At 51.6% G+C, this 14,584-nt stretch overlaps 1 long non-coding RNA gene across 1 annotated transcript; it reads left to right on the top strand.

The window, feature by feature from the left end:
• The first annotated feature begins 1,393 nt into the window (after positions 1–1,393).
• Positions 1,394–6,994, top strand: LOC133067430 (uncharacterized). The gene is made up of 3 exons (XR_009695246.1): positions 1,394–1,494; positions 6,090–6,235; positions 6,519–6,994. It is a non-coding gene; the product is annotated as an uncharacterized LOC133067430 (long non-coding RNA).
• The last annotated feature ends 7,590 nt before the right edge of the window (positions 6,995–14,584 follow it).

Below are 14,584 nucleotides of genomic sequence, written 5' to 3'. Positions count from 1 at the left end.
CCCCTTGATGATTCTGGCAACTTGTTTAATATTGACCTAGAGACATGCCATGGGCCCAGATCCAGACATACGGCTAAGCCTAGATTTGCTTTACTGTGGACTAGGAAAAGCTGCCCCATTTACTCCATGTGGATTTCTCATCTGTGAACATTCTCTGGCTTGTCTGTTCTTACGTGGAGCTGTTGTTTGCAGTTGGGCAGGTGGTACAAAACCATATGAGGTGGCCGTGGTCATGATTCTCATTAAAATCCCTCAGGAGCCCTGATCCACATCACTTTCATAGTTTTGTTTCATTGCCCTCTGGAATGCTGGAGCTATGCCTTCCTCTTCTATCATCCACGTGATTTGTGCAGACCTGGCTACTGGTTTCTCTCCCGTGTTCCCTCTACCCCTCTGAGGCAGCTCTCAGGAAGAACCTAACAGCCATCGCCTTACACCCAGATATTTTCAAATAGAGATGACTGTAGTTCCTCTTCCGGACTTAGTTTAAGGCCCCTCACTATGGCATTTTCACCGTTAGTGCTGGTGATATTGCTAAGTCACTTCAGTCATGTCTGACTCCTCAGTCCATGGAATTCTCCAGGCAATACTGGAGTGGGTTGCCATTCCCCAGGGGATCTTCCCAACTCAGGGATCGAACCTGCATCTCTTCTATCTCCTGCATCAGCAGGCAGGTTCTTTACTACCAGCGCCACCTGGAAAGTCCAATATATTCACTGTTGGCTCCTGTTAAGGGGACTTGAATCCAGCTGGCAAGGAGACTGTTTTCTGAGGACCAGGTTGTTCTCAGTTCTGAACTCATGCCCAGGGGCTGGTTACTCCCCTACAACAAAGACCAGCCCCAAGGTGGAGGCTGCTTTCCTAGGCCTTCATCATCCCAACATGGCGGCTACATTAGCTTGTTCACGAGGGCCCTCTCATTCTAAGCTTCTGGTCCTAGTCTGCACAACGTCTGACACCTAGTAGGCCTTCACCTCACAGGAGCTTCGCTGATGGATGGATTCACCATCATACTGCTTCGTCACCAGAACTGAAGAAGCCTAGTCCCTGTGGGCCTTTGCCAACCACAGGGCTTGGCATATAGCCTGAGGCTGCCTCGCCATCATTTTTCACGGCCCTCTTCAAAGGTTAGCCTCCCCTGTAACCTTTTCAGTTGCTCCAGCTTCCCTGGAGTGTTGACTTAGGTGGAGAGCGGAGAGCGTGCTCCCTCTCTAACCTCTGTGTGTTTGCTCAGCAGAGGAGCAGGCATTAGGTCCGCTTGACTCCACCAGCACACAGGTTCCTCTGTCTTTACAGGACTGTCCTCCGGAGGAGGGGGCGCGGCTGGGGAAGGGAGGGTGCGGGGAGGTGGGGGGTGGAGTGGGGGCTGCAGCTTCCTGTTCTGCTGCCGGTTATCACAGGCTGTTCTAATGCTGCTCAAACAATATTGAGAATAACCCCGGCTCAATAGCACCAGTGTTAGGCTGCAAAGTCAATATTGGCTGAGCAAACAGGGTGAGTAAGGAGTTGCTATTTGCGTAGCTATGCGTACTTGTGGCTCCGGCTGCCTTGACAGGGCCCTTGGAAATGAACAAGAAAGGAGGTGGTGTCTGGAGGTGGAGGGGCTTGGGGGGAAGGGCCAGACCAGAGCTATTGACAGTTGGGGCTGGATCTTTCTTTGTTGTGGGTTGCCTGTCCTGTGTGTTATAGGGCGTTGAGCAGCGTCCCTGGCCTCCACTCACTAGACGCCGGTAGCTCCCCCTCCTCAGGAGTGACAAACAGAAATGTCTCTAGAGGTTGCCAAACGTCCCTGAGGGGCCATCTCCTTGTGCAGAGACCCAGTGGAGGAACGGGAGGGGGTGAAGGGTGAGGTCCTCCCCCTCTCCATCTCAGATGGCCAGTCTCTCGTGAGTGCCCAGAAAAGCCAGCTTCTTTAAGAAATGAAGCCACGTCCAAGTGCCTCTTCAGTGCAAGAGGCCTTTCAGCCCTGGCTGGGTGTCTGTGGCCGCCTCCTCACCCTTGCCCTGTCTCGGAACCCTCAGCGCTCCACCCTGAGAGAGAGGTTGTTGGACACTCAGATACTTTACATCTGTCTCTCTCTTCTTGAATTTCTGGCATGTTTCACTCTGGCCGGTGACCTTCTCGGTCACACCCGCCTATTTATAACACTCCATCCCTGGCTCCCCATCCTGCTCTTTGCCACCCAGGAGTTGACCTGTGCGCTTTTGAGTCCTACAAGAAGCCAAGGCTGGGCCCCCGGGAAGGGCACGTTGGCTACAGGGGCTCCCTGGGTACAGGCTTCTCTGCAGAGTCACCTCCAGGCTCGTCTTTGATCCTCCTTTAGGAGGTCGAGAGAGGAAGTGTTTACAGCCTGGGGCTCACTTGAACTGCGTCGGGGGCTTTCTGTGTCATAACCACTGTTCTTGCTGCTGGTCCTTAGGGCAGGAAGATGGTCAGAAAGCCCGCGCAGAACAGCTCTGGCCACGTCTGGCCATGCAGCCCAGCCTGGAGCCTTCTTCTCCAGGCTGGGGTCTCAATATGGCATGGCTGGGGTGGGTGAGCAATGACAATGATGACACCTGCCATTAAGTGAGCCTGGGGGGACATTCTCTTCCTGCATGTTGGTCCCTTTACTGTGATGGGAGCAGGAGGTGGAAGGCCATCCCTGGGCAGCCAGGATGATGTGGGTCCTGCCCACCGTACTCATTGGCTCTGGCTCCAGGGAAGTGGCTTCTTAGGAGGAGGGAAAGCTCCTATGTGCTCAGATATTTCGAAGGAAGGAAATATTTTTAGTTAGGAAGGAACACATGGGCAGTTAGAGCAGAGCCAGAGTTGAGCAGTTTCAGTGTGTTTAAGCGGCTACAGAAAGGTTTTTTTTTTTTCTTTTTCCGAAGTCAACACACACACTTCTCCTTGCAGCACCCCAAGAGAGGGGGCCTCGCTCTCATCCCCTGCCTTCCTTCCTCACACCTCTGTCCCTTAGATGGGACAGGAGAAGGGATGCGAGAATCTTGTTGAATACATGGACATCCCAAAGGGTGATGTCTCATAGGGCCATGGAAGTCCTTCAGAATTTCTCAGATCCACTGCCTGATTTCTTTAGAAACTTGGCCGGAGATGGTTTGGCCTGTTTCTGACTCCCTGCTCGTGTATTTCTCTTCCTGTTGGGAAGGTGGTGTGCAGAGGGGCTGTTTTTGGACTTCCTTAGTACTCCACAGGTTAAGATTTTGTGCTTCCACTGCAGGGGGCACCAGTTTGATCACTGATCAGAGAACTAAGATCTCTCATGCCACTCAGAGTGGCCAAGAAAGAGAGGGCAGGTGGCACTGTTTGTGGGTGGAAAAGCCTCAGGGCAGGTGGCAAGGGGGATGAGAAAGGCGGCTCTGGGTTCGGCATGATGGCTCCAGCCAGAGACCCTTGCTCTTCTCTCTCTTGCATCCCGAGATTCCATGTTAGATTTCAGCTGAGTAGAGGCTTTTACTGTTTAAAAAAGAGCAGTTGCACTTGTAGTAGAAAATGATTTGAATCTCATGCCAGGGGTAACTGAGTTCTAATCCATGTCCCTCCACTTACTGGCCATATTCCCTAAGGTGATCTAAGTGTTCTGAGCATGAGTTGTCCTGCCTGAAATGTGAGAGTAGTAACATTCAGCCCACCAGGTTGATACGAGAATGCAGTGAAGTGGCCTGTGTATCTGGTAATGGTGCTCAGTAAATGTCCATCCTCCAGGCCCCTCATGCGTCACCCACCTGACCCTGCCCAGCTTCACAGCCCAGCCTATGTTCAGCCCTGCAGGGAATTTCACTTCTCCAGCCCTCAATCAACCCTTCCTTCTTTGAGAGATGGAGACTAATAGAAAGAACATGGGGTCAAAAGACTCAGCTTTGAATTCCAACTCAGGCACTTAATAGCTGTAAGACACCAGGTCAGTGACTTAACCTCTCTGAGCTTTTGTGTCTTCATCTGAAGAGTGGGCCCAATACTACTTTCCACAGAGGTAACAAGACCTCAGGGCAAAGCAGTGCTTTAGAGAGGTTGGCATAATGGTGCAGATTTCTTGGCCCTACTGACCAGAGCTTCTGAAGCCATTGGTCTGAGTGGAGCCTGAGAATCTGCATTCCAGGTAAGCAGGTGAGGGCTTGGGATGTGGACAGCCTGCTGAGAAATGACATAGTGTGTGTGTGGCCTCAGCATCCCAAGGCCTCCCCGAGTGGTACCTATGAGGACGCCGCATGGTACCCCACTCTTCCGTCTAGGCGCTCAGGCAGAGCAGCCGGCAGTCTTCTCAGGCACGACTGGGTCTCCCCCTGTGGTGACATCACACTGCAGTCACCTCCTGCCCCACCCCCTCCTGTCCATGGCTGCAGCCATCGTCTGTGACGAGGGTATCGCCCCTGGGCATGTCTGCCACTAAGGCGCGTCAGGTGGGGTGAGATCCCAGGGAGAATGTGGGGCGGCTGCTCTGTGCAACCTGGTTTTACAGTTGCCACTGGGCCCTAAAACTACACAAAGTGCTAGGGAGGACCTCAGGCTAAAAGCTCCTCAAGGCCTCTGGCAAGCACCTTATATTACTGAAACTGAAAATTGTCCAAGGACTGGACAGGATGCAGACGCTGTCCCTTCCCCACTAGATGCCGCACTCCCAATGCAGTGTTCACATGCTCCTTTCCTGAAGCTCCGTGGAATCTCACAAGGGCTGATGCAGAGTTTACACCTTGTATGGCCTTGTGGGACTGGCTGTAACTCTGAGGGGATGGGCTCTGCAGGATGCTCTTTGCCTCCTCTCAGCTCCACCCTTTCACGGAAGCTCAGACGGCAAGGACACTTCTCATCTCCACCATCCCTGTGATCATATGCCCCTGTATTCATCTAGGGCTTTGGCACCTGATCATAGTCTTTCTCCTCCCAAAGGCCTGCCATCATCCCAGGAGCCTTCAGCATCCTTATGTGTGACGTCACCGACACCTCCTGGGCCTCCTAAACCTTTTCAGATCTGATGGCCATCATCACACTTCATGCCATCACTCACAACTTCAGTTCTACCCTAAATGCCAGGGATTCCCAAAGCTGGCTACCATCAGCACCACTTAAAGTTTATAAAATATAGATTCCCAGGTACCAGAAACTCCAGAAATGGGACACTGTATTTGACTTGACATGCTGACGATCAGCCAGGTTAGGAACCACTGGATCTTGTCATCCTCTGTTGTGGTGCTTCCTGGAATTCAGCCTGACAGCAGCCTATCCTCTACCCCATGGGCCACCTCCAGGTCCCTTCCTCACCGTACTAGGCCTCCTCCTCAAGTCTTCCAGGCTTCTAATCCTTCTCTTTCCTTCTCGCCCCTCAGTTTCCTCCTGTCTTAGTGTCCGTTGCATCAGCCTGGACTGTGGGAACCACATGTCAGGACTTGTGTACCCACACCCTGGTCCTTTATCCCTGCTTGCCTCTCACTGCCCCTGTCGATGGAATCAAAGGGCAGGCGTCTCCACTCTTACAATGCCCTGGAATTGCTGCATCACAAACATCAAGGAACCCACATCCCCTTGAGTTCTTTGGGCTGCCTGGCATCCTCTCCTGAGTTGTCAGCCCCATCTCTTAGCCCCCTCCACAGCCATTCCTAGCTTCCAGTGTTACCTTCAACCCCCCATCCCAGCACCCCGCACCTGGTGCACCCACTGTGTCCTGAGCAAGTCAGACAGGGCCCTTGCCCTAAAGGAGCCTAAAGTGAGGGACAGACGAGCAATCCTCATCAGTCTCTGGTTGTGAAGAAGGCCAAGTGCAACGCCGGGCTGCCTGCCTCGCAGGAAAGTGAAGCCGTTAGGTGGAACCTGCTTTCAACAAGCAGCCCCACTCTGCTTGCACACCTGCGGGGCCCACAGCCCCTGGTCTTCTTGCCTGTGTTCTCGCTGGAGGAGGAGCCCTTCCTGCGTCACCATCACACGCTCCCTCCTCTGCTTCCTGGATCCCCCCTCCCCTGCCAGGCCTGTCAGGGATCAGGTCCTCTCTCAAAAGTCCAACCTCTTCTTTCGCATCACCTCGTCCCTTTCAGCTCCATCTCTTCCATTTTTTTATTGGTCATAATATTAACTGTTGGCTGACCCTCATGCAGGTCAGTCTCATGGACAAGATTACTCACGAAGAAAAAAGGAAAGTGAAAGTTTTAGTCGTTCAGTTGTGTCCAGCTCTTTGCAACTCCATGGACTGTAGCTCACCAGGCTCCTCTATCCATGGAATTCTTCAGGCAAGAATACTGGAGTGAGTAGCCATTCCCTTTGCCAGGGGATCTTCCTGACCCAGGGATCGAACTCCAGTCTCCCGCATTGCAGACATGTTCTTTACCATCTGAGCCACCAGGGAAGCCCCTTACAAAGAACCAGCCATAAATAAAATGGCTATTTACCTTTGCTGGTGGGGTGGGGTTGGGGGGGCAGGTCGAAGGGCAGAGACACAGGAGCCTGGTAGGGGAGGAGAGGGTGGCCAGGCCAGAGCAGAATTGTTGTGTTCATGCTGTGTGTTCCAAGTTGAGGTGTTCATTCAGGGCACTGGAGGCTGAGGCAGCGACGCCATCCCTGAAGGTCATCCTGCAGTTTCCAAAATGGATGGTTCTCAAGATCGGGTCTGGAAGCTGTGTGGAACCTCCTGGAGGCTCGTGCTGACCCCTCAGCTGTGAGCAGGTGGGGGTGGCGCTGGCCGGGAAGCATCTGCAAAGCTCACATCGCCTGTGGGTCTGCCTCCAGTGCCTCCAGAGAAGAAAGTCCTCTCCCCTCCTTCACTTCCCAAAAAGCACATGAGGATATCGTTGGCAGAGCATCTCATCAAGACCTGGTGCAGAAGGGGAACCTGGGAGCTCCCCATTCCTGGGAGAGACTGTGCGGCAGGGTGGCAGGAGGTCTAAGTGATAATGGACAGTCCAGTGTGGCTGCTGCTGGGCAAGGCTGGGGTCTGAACTCAGATCTCAGGCCTTCACATCCTCTGCTTCATTTCCCAAACCACGCTGACCCCTGTCCAACATCCTATTAAAGAACTTGTGTCTTTCCTGCCTCTGCTTCTTGAGAATCGTCTGAAATCCTTTCAACCATCAGAGGATGTGAAAGGCTGTGGGCCACTGACTGTGGATGAAACCTTCATGCCCTTTCCTTCTTCTGAAAGAACACTTACTATAGAATCAAACTCAAACATCAGAGGTGTCAGTTTCCAACCTGTGGTTTTTGAGGTTCTTTTAGAAGCAGAATCCTTCATTCAAATATTATACATAATCCCACTCCACACGGTGGGTCGTGAGGGACTGCTGGGTACTCTGCTGACTGCCCCTCCTCTGTCCTCCCTGGGCAGGGGTGGTTACCAACAGGTTCTGGAAAACAGCAAGCAGAAGGGTGGTGGGGGTGGGGGCAAGATGCTTCCTATCAGCCGAGAGAATCCTGGCAAGTGGCAGAGGACTGTGGGAGAGAAGTGCCAACAAAAAACCTTTTCTAGGGCAGTGACCACATGTCTTTGGAAAGGAGTGGGGCCTTGAGGTGTAACATCTAGGATTGGAGCTAAAAAGACAGTTTTGTTCCTTTGGCTACATCTTTTCCTCGAATAGCTTTGGCCTGAGGACTGGGGACATTGTTGATGACCAGTGTCCTGGTGCGGGAGGGGCCTTCCTTAGGGATTGTCGGAGTCCACATTTTTGTTCTGTGTTCCTGCTTTAGCTCCTGCAGACTCCAACCAGGATCTGTGTGCATGTGTGTATTCATTCAAGTGAGAGAGACACTGGATCATAAATTTTTCTTCATAAATTACAAATATTATGCGATGTATTAACACTCTGGGCCAAGACAAATGTAATTTTGGATTATTAAGTCCACATGACAAATGAGTGCCTATTAATTTTTATTTATCTTGAGTGAATTAACAGGAACTAGCAATGGAAAAAAAATAATTGTCTTTCTGCTCCTTTGTAGGGAACAGCCGATTTGGAGAAAAGCCTAAGAAACAGTAGCATAAAATCATAGAATGTTGAAATTGAGAGAAACATTTATTTGCTCTCATTCAACAAACATGTATGGAGTATTTCCTAGGTCCTGGGGATTCAAAAGCAAACAAGAAACTGTTTCAGTCCTCAAGGAGCCCGGAGTCTTGTAGGGAGAAGGATTACTGGGGAAATTACAACAGTGGGAATTTGGTCAAGGAACATATGTTGTATGAGGTTAGAGTGGGCTCTTATTAATCCTCTTGTAGTTGGGGAGAAAGTCAAGGAAGGCTTCCTGGAGCAAGTTATATCTGCATTGGGTTTTGCTATATTAACAGGAGTTTGGCAAAAAAGAAAAAAAGTAGGGGAAAACACTTTTGTCAGAAAGAAGGAGAGCAAGGGTTTATTCAACTAGGAGATGAGCTCAGAAGCCAGCAGTCTAAAGATATTGAGGTAGATGAGGAGAGGCAGGGGAGGGGTCCAACCCAGAAAGCTGAGCTAATGATGGGTCAGGACTTTACCTTCATGATGGGGGGCATCCAAGGGCATGAAGGAGGGGAAAGGCCACTTTGTTGGTCTTATGGAGGACTCAAGGCTGGAAGCAGGAGACCCTGGTGGAAAGACTGCAATGGATAGAGGATAGAAGCCAGGCAGGGGCAATGTGAAAGGAGAAAGCTGATGAACTGTATTAGTTTCTTTTTGTTGATGTAACAAATCACTCCCCATCATTTCAGTCTCTGCTTCCGTCATCACTTCATCTTCTGTCTGACTCTGAGCCTCTTACATCCTGCTTACAAGGACAGTGGATATCCTACAATCCAGGATTCTCTCTCATCTCAAGGCCTTAATTTAGTCACATATGCAAATTCCCTTTTACCATATCAGTTAACATTCACAGGTTCCAAGGATTAGGAGGTGGATATATTTGGAAGGCAGCCTAGCACAGGATGCAAGGGATGTTGTGAGATGGAGACAATACATTTGGTGACTGACTAGGGCATGAGGGAAGCGAGAAAGGAGTGGCTGAGATAACCCCTCTGATTACTGGCTTGGGCAAGTAGATGGCGGGGCGACTGACTGAGAGAGAGAAGGAAGAAGTGCAGATTTGGGGAGCAGGTGTGGGAGAGGTGGACAGCAACGAGTGCTATGTTGAACACATCAAATCTGGGATGTTCTATGGGCTTTCAGATCTATGGAATTCAGGACAGGGGTCTGGGCAAGAAAGAAATCCTAGTCACTAATGTGTAGTTGGTAATTGAAATTGGGGACATGGATACAGTAACTCAGGAAGAACACAGAAAGAAACGTCTTTGAACTTTATGGTACATCAGAGTACTCTTGCCTAGAAAATCCCATGGATGGAGGAGCCTGGTGGGCTGTAGTCCATGTGGTTGCTAAGAGTCAGACACGACTGAGTGACTTCACTCTCACTTTTCACTTTCATGCATTGGAGAAGGAAATGGCAACCCACTCCAGTGTTCTTGCCTGGAGAATCCTAGGAACGGGGGAGCCTGGTGGGCTGCCGTCTATGGGGTAGCACAGAATTGGACACGACTGAAGCGACTTAGCAGCAGCAGCAGCAGAATCCTCTTGGGATAGGGTTGGTGGATTTAGCAAATGAAAACACAGGATACCCCATTAAATGTGAATTTCAGATGATCAACAAGGAATTTTTTTAGTATGTCTCCAGATGTGGCATGCACCTTTGGACATCCTAAATTTTATCTGCAACTCAGGTTTGAAACCTTGTTAACAGGCATTGTCATGGGCTCCATTTTCAAGAGTCTGGTTCAGTAGGTCTGAGGGGGGGCAAGGCCTGGGAACCTGCATTTTACCATGCTCCCCTGCAGGGTCTCACAGTGAGACCTGTGATATACACTGAAGGAGAGTGAAGTGGGGAGGGGGCTCAGGGGCCGACCCCAGGGATCGCAACACTTAAGGGTGAGGGAAGACAGAAGCCAGCAAACACATCCAAGGAGGGACAGGTGAGCAGGAGGAAGGTGGGCCTGGGGTGGTATCACGGGGGTCCCACAGTGGAGGCAGACGGGGTCCCGTGGGGTGGCACACAGGGCAGAGACCATCGGTTGCCATCTAGGGTCAGTGGTGACCCTGGCCAAGTGGTAGACTCCTCACCAGACCCTGTCTGGGCTCCCCGGAGTCGTCCTGCCGCTGTAGGGTGTTCCTGGAGAACGGTGACAGCACCTGGCAGGTCTCTGCTTCTCTGCCCGAGGGCTGTCTGTAGCACAGATTGACTGCAGGCAGGCACAACCTGGAGATGCAGGGACTGTCCCCAGGGCAGCTCCCACCACTGGGGGATGCCACAGGGCTTCAGCGTCCCAGCCTCCACACCCCTTGGGGTTCAGTCCACTCAGGTCCCCAGAGGGGATCCACAGCATGGCTCTCAGTTGACCACGGTGGTGACCAACTCCTTAATTCACCTCTTTGGCTTTTGTTCCTTCCCTGTCCATTCCTCCTAAAGCCCTCACTCCCGTCCTCACTTCATGGGATCACTGCCCAGTTATGTACCTGTGTCCTTATTCAGGATCTGCTCCTGTGCATGCTGTGTGCTTAGTCACTGAGTCGTATCCGACTCCTTGTGACCCCCTGGACTGTAGCCCACCAGGCTCCCCTGTCCATGGGATTCTCCAGGCAACAATGCTGGAGGGGGTTGCCATTCCCTTCTCCAGGGGATCTTCCCCACCCAGGGATCAAACCTGTGTCTCCTGCATCTCTGGCATTGCAGGCAGATTCTTTTCCGCTGAGCCACCAGGGAATCTCTGGTCTGTACTTTAGGGGGACCCAAACCAAGACTGTTGGAGATGACTGTTTCAGTGGGGCCATAGGGTTGATCTGAGGGTGATGGCAGAGTGGGTGGGGAGGAGTGATGGTCCTTGAGGGGGTTCGGAAGCAGATCTGTCTTCAGTGAACCCTGACTCCCGGGTCCCCCCTCCTCACCTGCAGCATCCAGTCCTTGGTACTTGTACCTGTATCCCTCCTGCAGAGCTTCTGGGGCCCCTCAATCCTGGTGGACGTTTCCCAGGGACAAACGTGCCCTCCGCAGACGTGCTGATGAGCAGATGCTGGCTACCCTCTCCCCACCTCCCCCACAGTCCTGCGCTTCCTTTCAACGCAGGCCTTCACTGTCTTAAAGAAGCAAGGGGAGTATGCTGTATTGAGCACTGCTGTGTGTCCAGCTCTGCCGTCTCTTTTAACTTTCACAACAACTCCATATTCCATATTGCAAATGGAGAAACTGAGGCTCAGGGAAACTGAGTAACCTGCTGAGGTCCTCTGGCTCAGTAGGGGTGGAGCTGGCATGTGGATGTGAGTCGGCCTCTCTAGGCTGGCTCAGGCCCATGACAGGTATTTGAAGATGGCACTCACACTCAGGGGCTTCGCAGGTGGCTCAGTGGTAAAGAATCTGTCTGCTGCTGCAAGGGACACGGGTTTTACCCCTGGGTTGGGAAGAGCCCCTGGAAAAGGAAATGGCAACCCACTCCAGTATTTTTTTGGGTTTCCCAGGTGGCACAGTGGTAAAAGTATCTACCTGCTAATGCAGGAGATGCAAGAGATGCGGGTTCGATCCCTGGATGGGAAAGATCCCCCTGAAGTAGGAATGGCCACCCACTCCAGTATTCTTGCCTGGAAAATTCCATCGACAGAGGTGCCTGACGGGCTACAGTCCATAGGGTTGCAAAGAGTTGGACACGACTGAGCACACACGCACACACCCCACACTGAACCATGCTTTTCCTTTCCCTGTCCAGGCCCGTGATCGAATTTTCTCTAGCTACTTTTTCAAGAAGCCAGGTTCTCTTGAGACAGGCTGAGACCTGGGCCCTGGGACCCTTTACTGCAGTGCTGCAATGCTTATATTTGGACACACCTCTTCTCCCGCAACAAAATACAAAGAAACTATATGGGACTAAAAATAGCTACGTGCAAGGGGCTTCCACAGTGGCTCAGTGGTAAAGAATCCACTTGCAATGCAGGAGACACTGGAGATACCGGTTTGATCTCTGGGTTGGAAAGATTCCCTGGAGGAGCGCATGGCAACCCCTCCAGTATTCTTGCCTGGAGAATCCCATGGACAGAGGATCCTGGCTGGCTACAACTCATAGGGTGGCAAAGAGTTGGCCCCGACTGAAGCTGCTTAGCACACAGGCATGCGCAATTAGGGCAATTTCTGGGCAAAAGATACAAAGAGACCAAAAAACCAACTGCCACTTTTGAAGAGCCTGGAGCAAAAGCTGGGTACTGAGCATGTCTTCTGCTCACAACCCTTTCTAAGGGATGGGCAAAACACTTAAGTCACCCCTCTGGCCTGACCCTTGGACACACCCTTACCCTCACCCCATATAAGGAACCAGCTCACCCCCTACTCGGGGAGCAAACCAGCGAGGAAATCTGTTGTTTATTCTTACTCTGCCCTGCTGTAGCAGGAGGCCCAGTAAAGTCTTGCCTGCATTTCTTGTCTGGCCTCTAGTCAATTTCTATTCACTGGGGAAGGCCAGAACCCTGGTCAGTAACACTCTGACCTCTCACCTCTTGGGTGACACTCTCAGCCTGTGTTCCTAGTGAAATGGTAATTTCCCAAAGGAGGTCCATAGCCCAGACTTACCAGCTCTGTTGGCCTGAACTCTATACCTCTAACTTCCACTGCTGGATGGCATTCACTTCTGAAGCATCCCTGAGTGGGCTCACGTGATACTTTGAGGCCGCCTACAACCCTTGGGTCTTTTTCACAGGGACTGTGGCCAAGTCATGATGCTCCTGGGGTTGTTCATCACTTTGAAGCCAAATGTGGGCATTGACATTTGTTAGGACTGTGGTTTTCATGGTTGGGTATAATATTACAACAAGGTAAGAGTGTGACAGCTCCTGACCCCCACTTCCATCCACAGAGCCCTCTACAGGGTTTTGCTAAAACTCAGTGTGGTCAGGCCCCACTCTAGCTCAGGATCCCCAGGGTCTTTCCATTCCTGGAGGATAAGGTCCAGAGAGACCTTCAGAGGTCTGTTGGCCACAGTCACCCACAATGTTTGAGGGGCTGTCAGAGCCTCCTCTGGGCATTTGGACGTGCTTTTCCCTTTGCCTGGGGCCCCCTCCCCACTCCCTGTCTCTGGCTAATTCTTTCTCTTCCTTCCACTATGAGAGCATTTCCTCCTCTCAGCAGTTGTCCTTGATATCTCTCTCCCCACTCTTACCCCAGTTGATGGGAGTGAGTTCCCTTGTCCCATGTTGTCAGAGCCCCACCTCTTGTCTCAGCTCTAGGGCCTAGCCCTGAGTCGTGAGTCACAGGTCTTTCTTGAGTCCTCCAAGCCCTAGTCTTGACCTTGAGGACACAGAGATCAATGCACCATGTTCCTGGGTTTGGAGGAGTTTACCATGAGATTGAGAGGCAGGATCAGGCCAGATGGCCTGGCCTGTTAAGCCCAGATGCTCTGGGAAGTAGCCCAGGGAAGACAGGTAGTCAAGGAGGGCTTCCTGGAGGAAGACATGTTGAAGTGGAGTTTTAAGATCTTGGTAGGATATATGATTATTGAATGATCATTCTTGCCTGGAGAAGTCCATGGACAGAGAAGCCTGGCAGGCTACAGTCCATGGGTTTGCAAAGAGTTGGACATGACTGAGCACACATGCAGGCACAGGAAACATGAGATCAGAGAGGGAAGGAGGAAGATGTTTTCCCAGCTACAGTCCTGAGGAAGCAAAGCAAACTTGGACCTGCAGGAGGGTTCCCAACAATCCTGCACCAGCTTGTTTTACAGATGAGAACAGGGAGCTCTAAGCGGGTGGAGGGCTCACCGAAGGCCACACAGCACTGGCCAGAGTCTGGGGTATAGTAGTTACTCTGTATAGAGGCAAGAAAGGGCTCATGCGTGACCACAGGAGTGAATAAGTGAGTGAGTGAGTGAATCAATGAATGATAGGACTTAAGCCCAACAGGTCTGGCTCTCAGCTCAAGCTCTGGTCGGTCCTGAACCAGGGCATCTGAATTCTCTCCACCTCCATAAGAATAATACAATCCTAACGATCGGGAGAATGAATTCTACTGCTTTCCCCTGTGCTGGATATGTCAGTTGCTTTCAGAAAAGCCATCTCTTTCCTCAGCCCATTCCTCCGAGCCAGGAGCCCACAGGTCACACACTACCCCCACTTCTAGAACTTTCTCTAACTGCTCCTGGGGCACCACCTCCACAGCACACCTCCCTTTTGAAGATGTTGTTTGGTTTTCCTGCCTTCACTTCTATCATTTTCTCCAGGAAAATATTTATCTTCCCCTTACTTTAATCACGCCTCCCAGGTCCAGCAGGGAGGCCTTGGAGGAGAATTAGTCCTGTTTTTTGTTTGCTGTCCTGGGAGAACAAACAGGCTTGTTTGACTTACCTGCGTTTTCCCAGTAGGTGGACCCCTTGGAGCAAACACGGAGTAGCCTTGCCTCCTGCCCCTTGGACCTGAGTTGACCTTGGAGCGTTTAAATCATTTAAAGGGAAAGAAAGGGCTTCCCTCAAGCCAGGCCAGGGTGGGTCAGGCCATTCTTGCTGGTTCACCTCAAAGCACATGTTCCTATCTCTGTATGAGGTGCCTGAGTTGGGCTTGAGGACCTCTTGAGGTTAGGAAGCATTCCATCTTCTACAAATAGCAGCCTG

This window comes from Dama dama, chromosome 12, assembly GCF_033118175.1.
Source record: "Dama dama isolate Ldn47 chromosome 12, ASM3311817v1, whole genome shotgun sequence".
Lineage (NCBI taxonomy): Eukaryota > Metazoa > Chordata > Mammalia > Artiodactyla > Cervidae > Dama > Dama dama.
The sequence above is the reverse complement of the archived record's forward strand: the minus strand, read 5'-3'. Positions and strand labels throughout refer to the sequence as shown.